Here is a 9,378-nt window from a genome sequence, read left to right on the forward strand (position 1 = left end):
TGGCAAAGCTCAACTTTGGTCCACTGCTGCTGAATCCATCAATTCATCTCTGCTTTAATAAGTAACAGCTTTAGTCATGAGAGGATGTGCTCATTCCAAAATTTCTCCCTGGAGAGAAGGCATTGAAGGCTCGCACACAGTGACCTCTCAGGGTCTATTTTGACATTGGACTTGGCCCCATCACCAGGGTCTCCCCTGGTCTCCCCTCAAATGAAGAGGCCAAAAAAATAATAATAAATAAAATAATAATAATAATAATAATAAATAATAATAATAGAGTCAAGCTTAGGAAGTGGTCAAATGTTCTACTAAAGGGTAGCATGCACCGGCAACCTGGAATTTTGTTTGAATCTGGGAACAATGGCTTTTATTAAATTACATAAAGGTAATCCTCCTTCTGCTTATGGCAGAGTCTCCTCACTCAACACCCTGGCTCTGCACCCAAGAAACTGTATATCCAAAATTAAAACAAATTTTGTTTAATTTAATTAAAAAACTAAAATAAAATTTTGAAAATATGGTTTAGATTACCTATATTTTAAGTATCTCCTTGTTTGATGGTGAGATTATTTATACCCAACCTGTTCCTGACCTAAAAAAATTTGTTTTCATGTGAATAGTTAGTATTGTATAGATAGTATTTTTCATTTTTATGTAACTCTATTGTATATATTTGGTGAACCAAGTCATTAGTTTTCCTATCTCTTTTTTCTTCTTTTCAAAGAGAAAATTTTTCTTATTTAAAAAAATTAATGTTTATTCATTTTGAGAGAGAGAGAGAGAGAAACAGAGTGTGAGCAGGAGAGGTGAAGAGAGAGAGACAAACACAAAATCCGAAGCAGGCTTCAGGCTTTGAGCTGTCAGCACACAGCCCAACGTGGGGCTCGAACTCATGAACCACGAGATCATAACCTGAGCCAAAGTTGGAAGCTCAACCAAGTGAGCCACCCAGGCACCCCTAAAAACTTCCTTGATATTAAGAAAAACAAAAATTAAAAGAAAAATAGCACATCTAAAATGATTTAGAGATTTTACTGAATAAAAAAAAAAAGCTCTTGTATTCCTTAATAATGTCAATTCAAGATTAGTCTTCTGAAAGGAAATCAACCTTCTCATCACCATGAAAGTTAAATTGAGCACTTACTTCTTGCAAGGCACTAAGTAAATGCTAAATATATATATTTATAACAAACATTCTATGAGGTAGACTAGTATTATTATCTACATTTTGTACAAAAGAGGAAATCGAGACCTAAAGAGGCTAAGTAACACTAATCATGGCTATATAGGTGGGTCATGGTAGAGGGGCTAAGAATACAACCAGTTCTACTTTGAAGGCAGGGCTCTTAGCTACCTTACTATGTTTCATCATCATAAATCTTATTAGCCCCCAATTTCTTAACAGTATGGGTAAAATCATGTGAGTTGATTTATACATCTAAATCTAGAACTCAAGACCTTCCATAACCTACTCCCAGTGAACCACCATTCCAGTGTTACCTTTGGTGACTAATACCCTGTGAATCTTATATTCCTGCCAAAATGCGCTTTTTGCTATTATGTCTACTAACGCCTATTATCTTTCCTCCTACTCAGCTTTACTTACGCTATTGCAAACATCCCCAGTTGACCTTGTCAGAAGTTTTTTGTCACCATTACTAACTTCTACTTCTCTTGTTTTGTACTATCCTCAGAGTAATTTGTGTTTCCTTATATTACAGTCACTTACATGACTTATATTACATTTATAAGTAATTTACTTATATAAGTAATTTACTTATATAAGTCACTTATATTACATATCACTTACAGTCATATATTTTATTGTATATTTGCATCCTTCTTGGTGCAGCACCATGCAAGGTTCACAATAAGTTCTGAATTAAAGTTTGCTGAATGAATGAATAAAAAGTATATATAGTAACATCAGTTCATGGAATAACTGATTCCTGATGGGAAAAGTCCATTTTAAACAATTTCTAGATGTGCCATGGATGTGATTACTCATCTAGAAATAGTAGGGAAAGTTCATTTTAAGCCATTTCTAGGTATGCAGATCATTTCTATAACAAAATTTTAGATTTTTTAACCTAGTTGAGTTTTTTTTGTTTTTTTTTTTTTTTTAACCTAGTTGAGTTTTAATCCAACCTTGGTCTTTGGGTAGTTGTGTCAGTTTGCTAAGGCTGCCATAACAAAATATGCAGCCTACATGGCTTACATAATAAGAGAAATTCATTTTCTCATATTTTGGAGGATAGAAGTCCAAGATCTTCTGAGGCCTCTCTACTTGGCTTGCAGATGGCTGTCTTCATGCTGTAACCTCACAGGGTTTTTTCTCTATGCATGCACATTCCTGGTGTTATCTTGTGTATCCAAATCTCCTCTTTTTATAAGGTCACCAGTCAGATTGGATCAGGGTGCAATAACAGTCTCATTTTAACTTAATTACCTCTTCAGAGGCCTGATCTTCAAATACAGTCACATTCTGAGGTGTGGGGGGGTCAGGGATTCAACATATGAAATTTGGGGAGAAACAATTCGGCCCATAGCATATAGCTTTTGGAAACAGATAGAAGGCACTATATTAGGATGACAGCATTAATAAGTAAAAAATGGTTACTTCTCAGAGTGGCTGACATCCTAAACATACAAACACTTTATAATTTCTGGCCTTATAATGCAGCCTTAGCCTTAAAGAGTGGGCCATTTTGTTTGATGGTGAATCTGTCAGCAAATTTAAAATGCCTGAATTATACAATTTATAGTGAACAAAGTGAAAACCCAAGGCAATTTCAATTATAGGGCAATTCATCAACTATAAGGAAGAGTCTCAGAACACAGATTGAATTATGGTGAGCAGGGTAGTGTATGCAAAATTCTTCCTCCAATATAAACTTAGGAGGGTCTCTGCAGAATGGTATAACAAAGCATGGCTATTTCCATAATTGCATTTGCTCCAGCTCTTGGGTCAGCACACTTTCGATGCTCCAACGAAGTAGAAAAGAGCTCATAGATTTTCAAGGCTGCAACTCAAGCCAGAGGTATGCTGTTAACAGTTCAAGACAGGAGAAAATTGTAATATATGGCCTCCAAATTTATACTCTTCCTGACCCAGGTAATGAAACATGAACCACACATCCAGCTTTTGATAAAGTAGTGCTCACTTGGGCGGTGAGGGACTGCAGGTAGATATTTATTTCTTTGGCTGCCATCCTAACTTGTCCTTGACTGGCAAGGCTTTCACATTAACCCTTTTCTCAGAGGATTCTGAGGAAGTTGGCTCCTGGAGATGAAATCTTACTACATTTACCACCCATCCTTTAGGTTTCCATTTGCTTATAATTATCTCAGTGCTGTGTTCCTGTATATTATTGCTGCTGTTACACTGATACCGTCTTGTTGAGTGATTAAAAATAGCCCAATGAAGAAGGGGAAACAATTTTTGCAATATATTCAGTCAGCCTCCAGTAAGTAAAAAGTAGGCTGTCAGAATTTCCCATCTCATAGATGCGCCTGACCCTCTGGTTGACCCTAGACTAAGCCACTATTCCACTTTCACATTACATGATAACATGGAAAATTCACTGACCCAGTTTTTGAGAATTAAGAGAACGATGACTGCAAAGTGATATAAAATGGAAAGCTTTAGAAACACTAAATAACCATGACCATGATTAATGGAGTATGGCAATAAAATATTACTTACTGGACCAGAAGAAAGAAATTATGGTGGGTGAAGGCGGTGAGAAGAGGAGAAAAAGGAGAGGAAAGAGCAAAGGAGAGTCTGAGGATGGATATTGGCAGTGCTTTTCCAGTTCCTCTTGATACAGATGGACTGAATCAAGCATAAAAACATTCCCGTAGCATGAGCTTTAAAGTGAAACATAAGACTTAACTCCAGGGAAGAATGAGTGTGTGTGTGTGTGTGTGTGTGTGTTAAAAGTGGGATGAAGGAAGGTGTAAATTTTGGACTCAATATCTAAAGGAGTGAAACTTAAAGGAGGGGCTCCACACTGGGCATCTTTGGGGGAATAATGAATGAGGCCTGACACTCACCTCTTCATGGAAGGGGGCACTGGTCCAGAAACAGAAAGAATGAAAACCAATGAAAGTCCAATGAATGAAGGAGTAGTTTGGTCTTCTAGGAGAAAAAGGTTACAACTTTGTTTTTTAGGTTTTGTTTTTTATTTTTTTTATTTGTTAATGTTTACTTATTTTTGATATAGAGAGAGACAGAGACAGAGTACAAGTGGGGGAGGGGCAGAAATAGAGGGAGACAAAGAATCTGTCTCCAGGCTCCAGGATCTGAGCTGTGGGGCTCAGACTCATGAGCTGTGAGATCATGACCTGAGCTGAAGCCGGATGCTTAACCAACTGACCCACCCATATGCCCCAAAGGGTTATAACTTTGTCAAGTCCAGGGTACCTGATGGCTCAGTTGGTTGAGTGTCCAGTTCTCGATTTCTCCTGACAACACAGATTCTGCTTGGGATTCTCTCTCTCCTTCTCTCTGCCCCTTCCCTGCTAATTCATTCTCTCTCTCTCTTTCTCTCTCTCCCTCTCAAAATAAATAAATAAATAAATAAGCATAAAAAAATTTAAAACAAATTTTTTTTTGGAAAGCCCAGTGGCTCGGCCTCCGGGGAGGCTGCTTGCCCAGGGGCTGGAGGGTTTGTCTTCAAGAAATTGCACATGGGAGCACACAGCCCTAACTGGGCTGGCACAGAGGCAGCAGAGCTATGGCTGCAGCTGGACATCACCTCAGCATCTCGGCAACTAGGAGAACAAAAGACCATGGAAGGTGAGGGCAGATTCCAGGCTCACTGTCTGTCTCCTGCCACAAAAGCTAAAGGGAGGGCTTGGGGGACTCCCACCAAATGAGAAAAGGGTTATGCCTGGTAGTATGGGCCTTGTCACCATCAGTTCCCCCTGGCTCTACCATTAAAGTTATGCTAGAATTCACTAACACAGGGCTGATCAAGAGATATGATATCACATAACGTTAATTGAACATGGAAGCACAAACTCAGGGCTAAGTTTAGTGACTAACCAATGTATGCATTTAAGTCTGTTATATAACTTCTCTGATCCTCAGGTTATTCATAGCAATGGGGATGATAATAATTGCCTCATAGAAGTTTTGAAATTATATAACTGAAAGCCTAATACAAATATTTGTTGAGCACCTGTTTATGTGCCTGGAACTGAATATGAATTGCAGATTCAACCATACAAAAAGAAGGCAAAGCCTTGGCCCTAATGAGGTTCAGAAGCTTATCCTGGAGTAAGGGCATATGCTATTTAGTGCTCAACAATACTTAATTGCTTATTCCCCCTCACAGTTAGGTTGGGGCTTTGGGACTGGGTTCCGGCAACGGAATGTAGGAGGATGCAATGTGAGGCACTTCTAGGCTTGGCTCTCAGAAAATATCCTGCAGAGGGCATCTGGATGGCTTAGTCAGTTGAGCATCCGACTTCAGCTCAGGTCATGATCTCATGACTCGTGAGTTCAAGTCCCACATCGGGCTCTCTGCTGTCAGTGCGGAGCCCCCTTCGGATCCTCTGTCCCCCCACCCCTGCCTATACCCAGCTCATGATCTGTCTCAAAAATGAATAAACATAAAAAAAAAGAAAACATCTTGCATAACCATGCAGCCCTTCCTTTTGTTCCACTATGATTGTGGAAGCCATGTGTTGTAAAACTACAGATACATATGTGCTACCTGATCTGCACCTAACTGTGGTGGGAGCCAAAACTAAACTTTATCATGTTGAGCCACTGAGTTTCTAGACTTTGTCAGCCACCATAGCCTACCTTAGCCTATCTCTCTAGAGAACCTGAGGCCAGCCTGTCTGGCCTGCCCTATGAGCAAGCTTGGAAGTAGATCCTCCTCCAGTGGAGTCTTGAGACTACTGTAGCCCTGGCTGACACCTTGGGAGACCCTGAGCTAGAGGTACTCAGCCAAGCTGTGTGCAGATTCCTGACCCACAAGAATTGAGATAATAAATATTTTACTCTTCTAAGTTTCTAAGTTTGGGGGTCATTGTTACACAGCAATAGAACACCAATACAGTGCTCCATTTGGCAGCACATATACTAAAATTGGAATGATACAGAGAAGATTAGCATGGCCCCTGCACAAGGATAACATGCAAATTCGTGAAGCATTCCATATTGAAAAAAAATAAATACAAATACACCTGTCCATCAATAGGTTAGTGGATAACCAAACTGGTATATCCATTCACTGAAATGCAACTCAGCAATAAAAAAGAATTAACTGTTGAACTACAACATGGATGAGTCCCCAAATAATATTTAGATAATTAGAAGCCAGACAAAAGAGTACATACTGTAAGATTCAATTGATGTAAAATCTAGAAAACGCAAACTAATCTAGTGTGGAAGAAAACAGATCAGTGACTACCTGGGATTGGGGTGAGTGGGACAAGAATGAGTGGAAGCACACAAAAAGATGACAAAGAAGCGTGAGGAAACTTTAGAAAGTGATAGCTATGTTCACCCATCTTGATTGTGGTGATGGCTTCACAGGTGTAAACACGCCAAAACTTAAAATATTTGTTGTTTATTGCATGCTAATTATAACTCAGTAAAGCTGCATACCTGTGTCCAGCCGTACAACTCTAAAATCATTGATTTTGTTTGAAGAAGTGATTTTTGTTTCAGCACCTTGATCCAATGGTGCACTCTTCCCCTAACCTTGCATTTGCACAAACCAGCACCCTCATAATCTTGTGTGTGTGTCTCCCTGTTAAAGAGGCACCCTCAAATATACCTACTTTCTTTCAAAGTAATGACCAGTTAAAAGTGATTGTCAATCCCCTGGTCCCAGGTTTGTGGGCATTTCACTTACTCTATGGCATTGACCTTCCCCTTCACAATCCTACCCCCAAAGCAAAACTAGAGGCTCCCAAGCTTACGCATTCCCAACAGCCAAGGAAGCTTGTCAGAGTGAACAGATGAGAGTTTGCTCAACCAAGTTTATTAACAATGTAAAGAATAATCAAGCAAGACTGCATTCTGTACATTGTAGGGACTGCAGGGAAAAAAACAAAACTCTCAGAAACCTTAGCCCACAGAGCTCTAAATCAGGCACCATGTGCACCTTTTCAGACCTCTTTAATATGGCTTGTTGGTTGTTTTGCTTTCTGATATGAACAGCTGTGTTTATTTCTAATATTCCCCCATTCATTTCTTTAACTACCCACACCTTTGCCAGCTATCTGAACAGTCACCATAACAGAAAGCATACATGATGCAGGCATGAAATATAAAAGTAGCTAAAATTTTGGTATGACTTTAACCTTCCAAAGTACATATTCAAGCACTTGAAACCTTTAGTGGCTGACTAAGCTTCTAGAAGCCATAACTTAGAAGATACCCAATGCATTTTATAATGAATGAATTAGTGGATCATTTGATTTCAGCGGAGCTGAACACCATTCAATGGTTTTAATTATGTCCTGATTAAAGAAATTACATTTATTATTTGTAGAATTTGCCAAGGAAATGGTGCCAAATAACATTACACACACACACACACACACACACACACACACACACACACACACAAATAAACACACATATTATAGACACGGCAGTTTACAAATCCTTATTTACTTTATACTTTTTATGATGAAAATCCTATTACAAGGTTGTCAACAAACCCTGTTATATCTCACTCCTTGAAAAAGACTTGCTGGAAGTCCCTTGAATATTTTGAGATGCCCAGGATTTCTGGGTAACAGTATTACTTTCTGATACTCTCAAATTTTTTTCTCCCAGTTTGGAGATTGAGAACTGAAGTAGGGTATATCCAACTCATCAATGGCTTCCCCCTAACATCTCATTCTCTCCTGATATCTACCTTATTTGTTTACTTTTCTTTCCTTCCTTTAGCCATCTAACACCATAGCAACTGTCTTTAGCCCTTCAGGGCCCTCCTGGTTTTAAAAAGACTCAGAGAGGTTTGTGGCAGGCCACTGATGAAATGTACAACCCCATGCTGTTTTCTAGTATCGGTCTCATCTGAAAAATAGAATGAGTTTAAAGTAAGAGCCACATGGGAATTAAGGAATGAGGACTTGGTGAATCAGAGGGCAGAAGTCTACTAGATAAGAGGTGGGGCTCTGAAGTTTAAATCAACACAGATGAAAAGAGGAGAATCAGTTCCCAGGAAAGAAAAAATGAAGGGCTGCTGCTCTATACTTGGAAAATTATGAAAAGAAGTAAATGATGTCTGAATTCTAGCTCTATTACTGAAAGCTATATGACCTGTCTCAATTTCCTCATCTACCAAAAAAAAAATCATAATATTTACCTTATAGTATCTACTGATGCCTCAAATCTGACATGTTGTAAATAAGATATAGTGCATAAATATTTTAGAATAGTTCCCAACACATAATAACTAGAAAATGATGCAGTTTTTCTGTAGTATTTTCCAAAGTTTGCAAAGAGGAAAACTTATTTTATGGGACATTATTTGGAATTACGTGAAAAATAGTTCTGTGGTCAAATTATAATATATGGAGTTAAATAATTTTAAATTGTTTTTATTAATTTGGGGCCTCTGAAAACAATTAATAGCCTAATATCTATTGGGGAGATATTATATTTAGCATATCCCAAATTTATTGAACCAAAGGACAATTTTGGCTACATTCTGTGGAACACTCATTGGCAGTGGTTAATTATCTAATGGAAGACAAAGAATTTACTTAGGATAAATTTGCAAATGAGAAAGTTTAGCTTTGACAAGTGTGTTCATTTCTAGAAAGACGCTAGTTTTAATTTTAGCTTTCATGCACTTTCTATTTTAATGTCTAATATTACCTTATTACATAGTTTTATTATTTAATAAATATGAGATAAATATTAGAGGCACCATAATCTTCCAATGCTCAGGACTTCTAAAAGGTCTTAATTTAGCCCAGCTCTTTGAGAAAAACTGGTCTAGTATAGTTTGAATACACTTCCATAGGATTAGTAAATAAGAGGACCTAGTAAATAAATAGTAAGTATCATTCATAGAAATTAGAGAACTCTGAGCAGTAATGGACTTTCATAATAAAGGGTCAATTCACCAAGAAAGCATAGCAACCCCAAATGTGTATATACCCAAAAAAGCTGGAAGGGAGGGCTCCCACCCCAGTGCACCCAAAGAGGAAATTTGCCTTATAATGAATCAAGCCTGGAGTCTCACCCATACTTGATTCAGATGATATTTAAATGAGATTTTTAGAATTGGAGTTGATATTGGAATTTGTTAAGGCTTTTGGGGCTATTAAATGCATTTTGCACATGAGAAGTACATGGATTTAGGGGAATCACAGGGAGGAACGTTATGGGTTGAG

At 38.2% G+C, this 9,378-nt stretch overlaps 1 non-coding gene across 1 annotated transcript; it reads left to right on the forward strand.

The window, feature by feature from the left end:
• Positions 1-6,073: 6,073 nt before the first annotated feature.
• LOC125928309 (U6 spliceosomal RNA) lies at positions 6,074-6,180 on the forward strand. The gene has a single exon (XR_007459623.1). It is a non-coding gene; the product is annotated as a U6 spliceosomal RNA (small nuclear RNA).
• The last annotated feature ends 3,198 nt before the right edge of the window (positions 6,181-9,378 follow it).

Source organism: Panthera uncia, chromosome D4 (genome assembly GCF_023721935.1).
Source record: "Panthera uncia isolate 11264 chromosome D4, Puncia_PCG_1.0, whole genome shotgun sequence".
In the NCBI taxonomy this organism is placed as follows: Eukaryota; Metazoa; Chordata; class Mammalia; order Carnivora; family Felidae; genus Panthera; species Panthera uncia.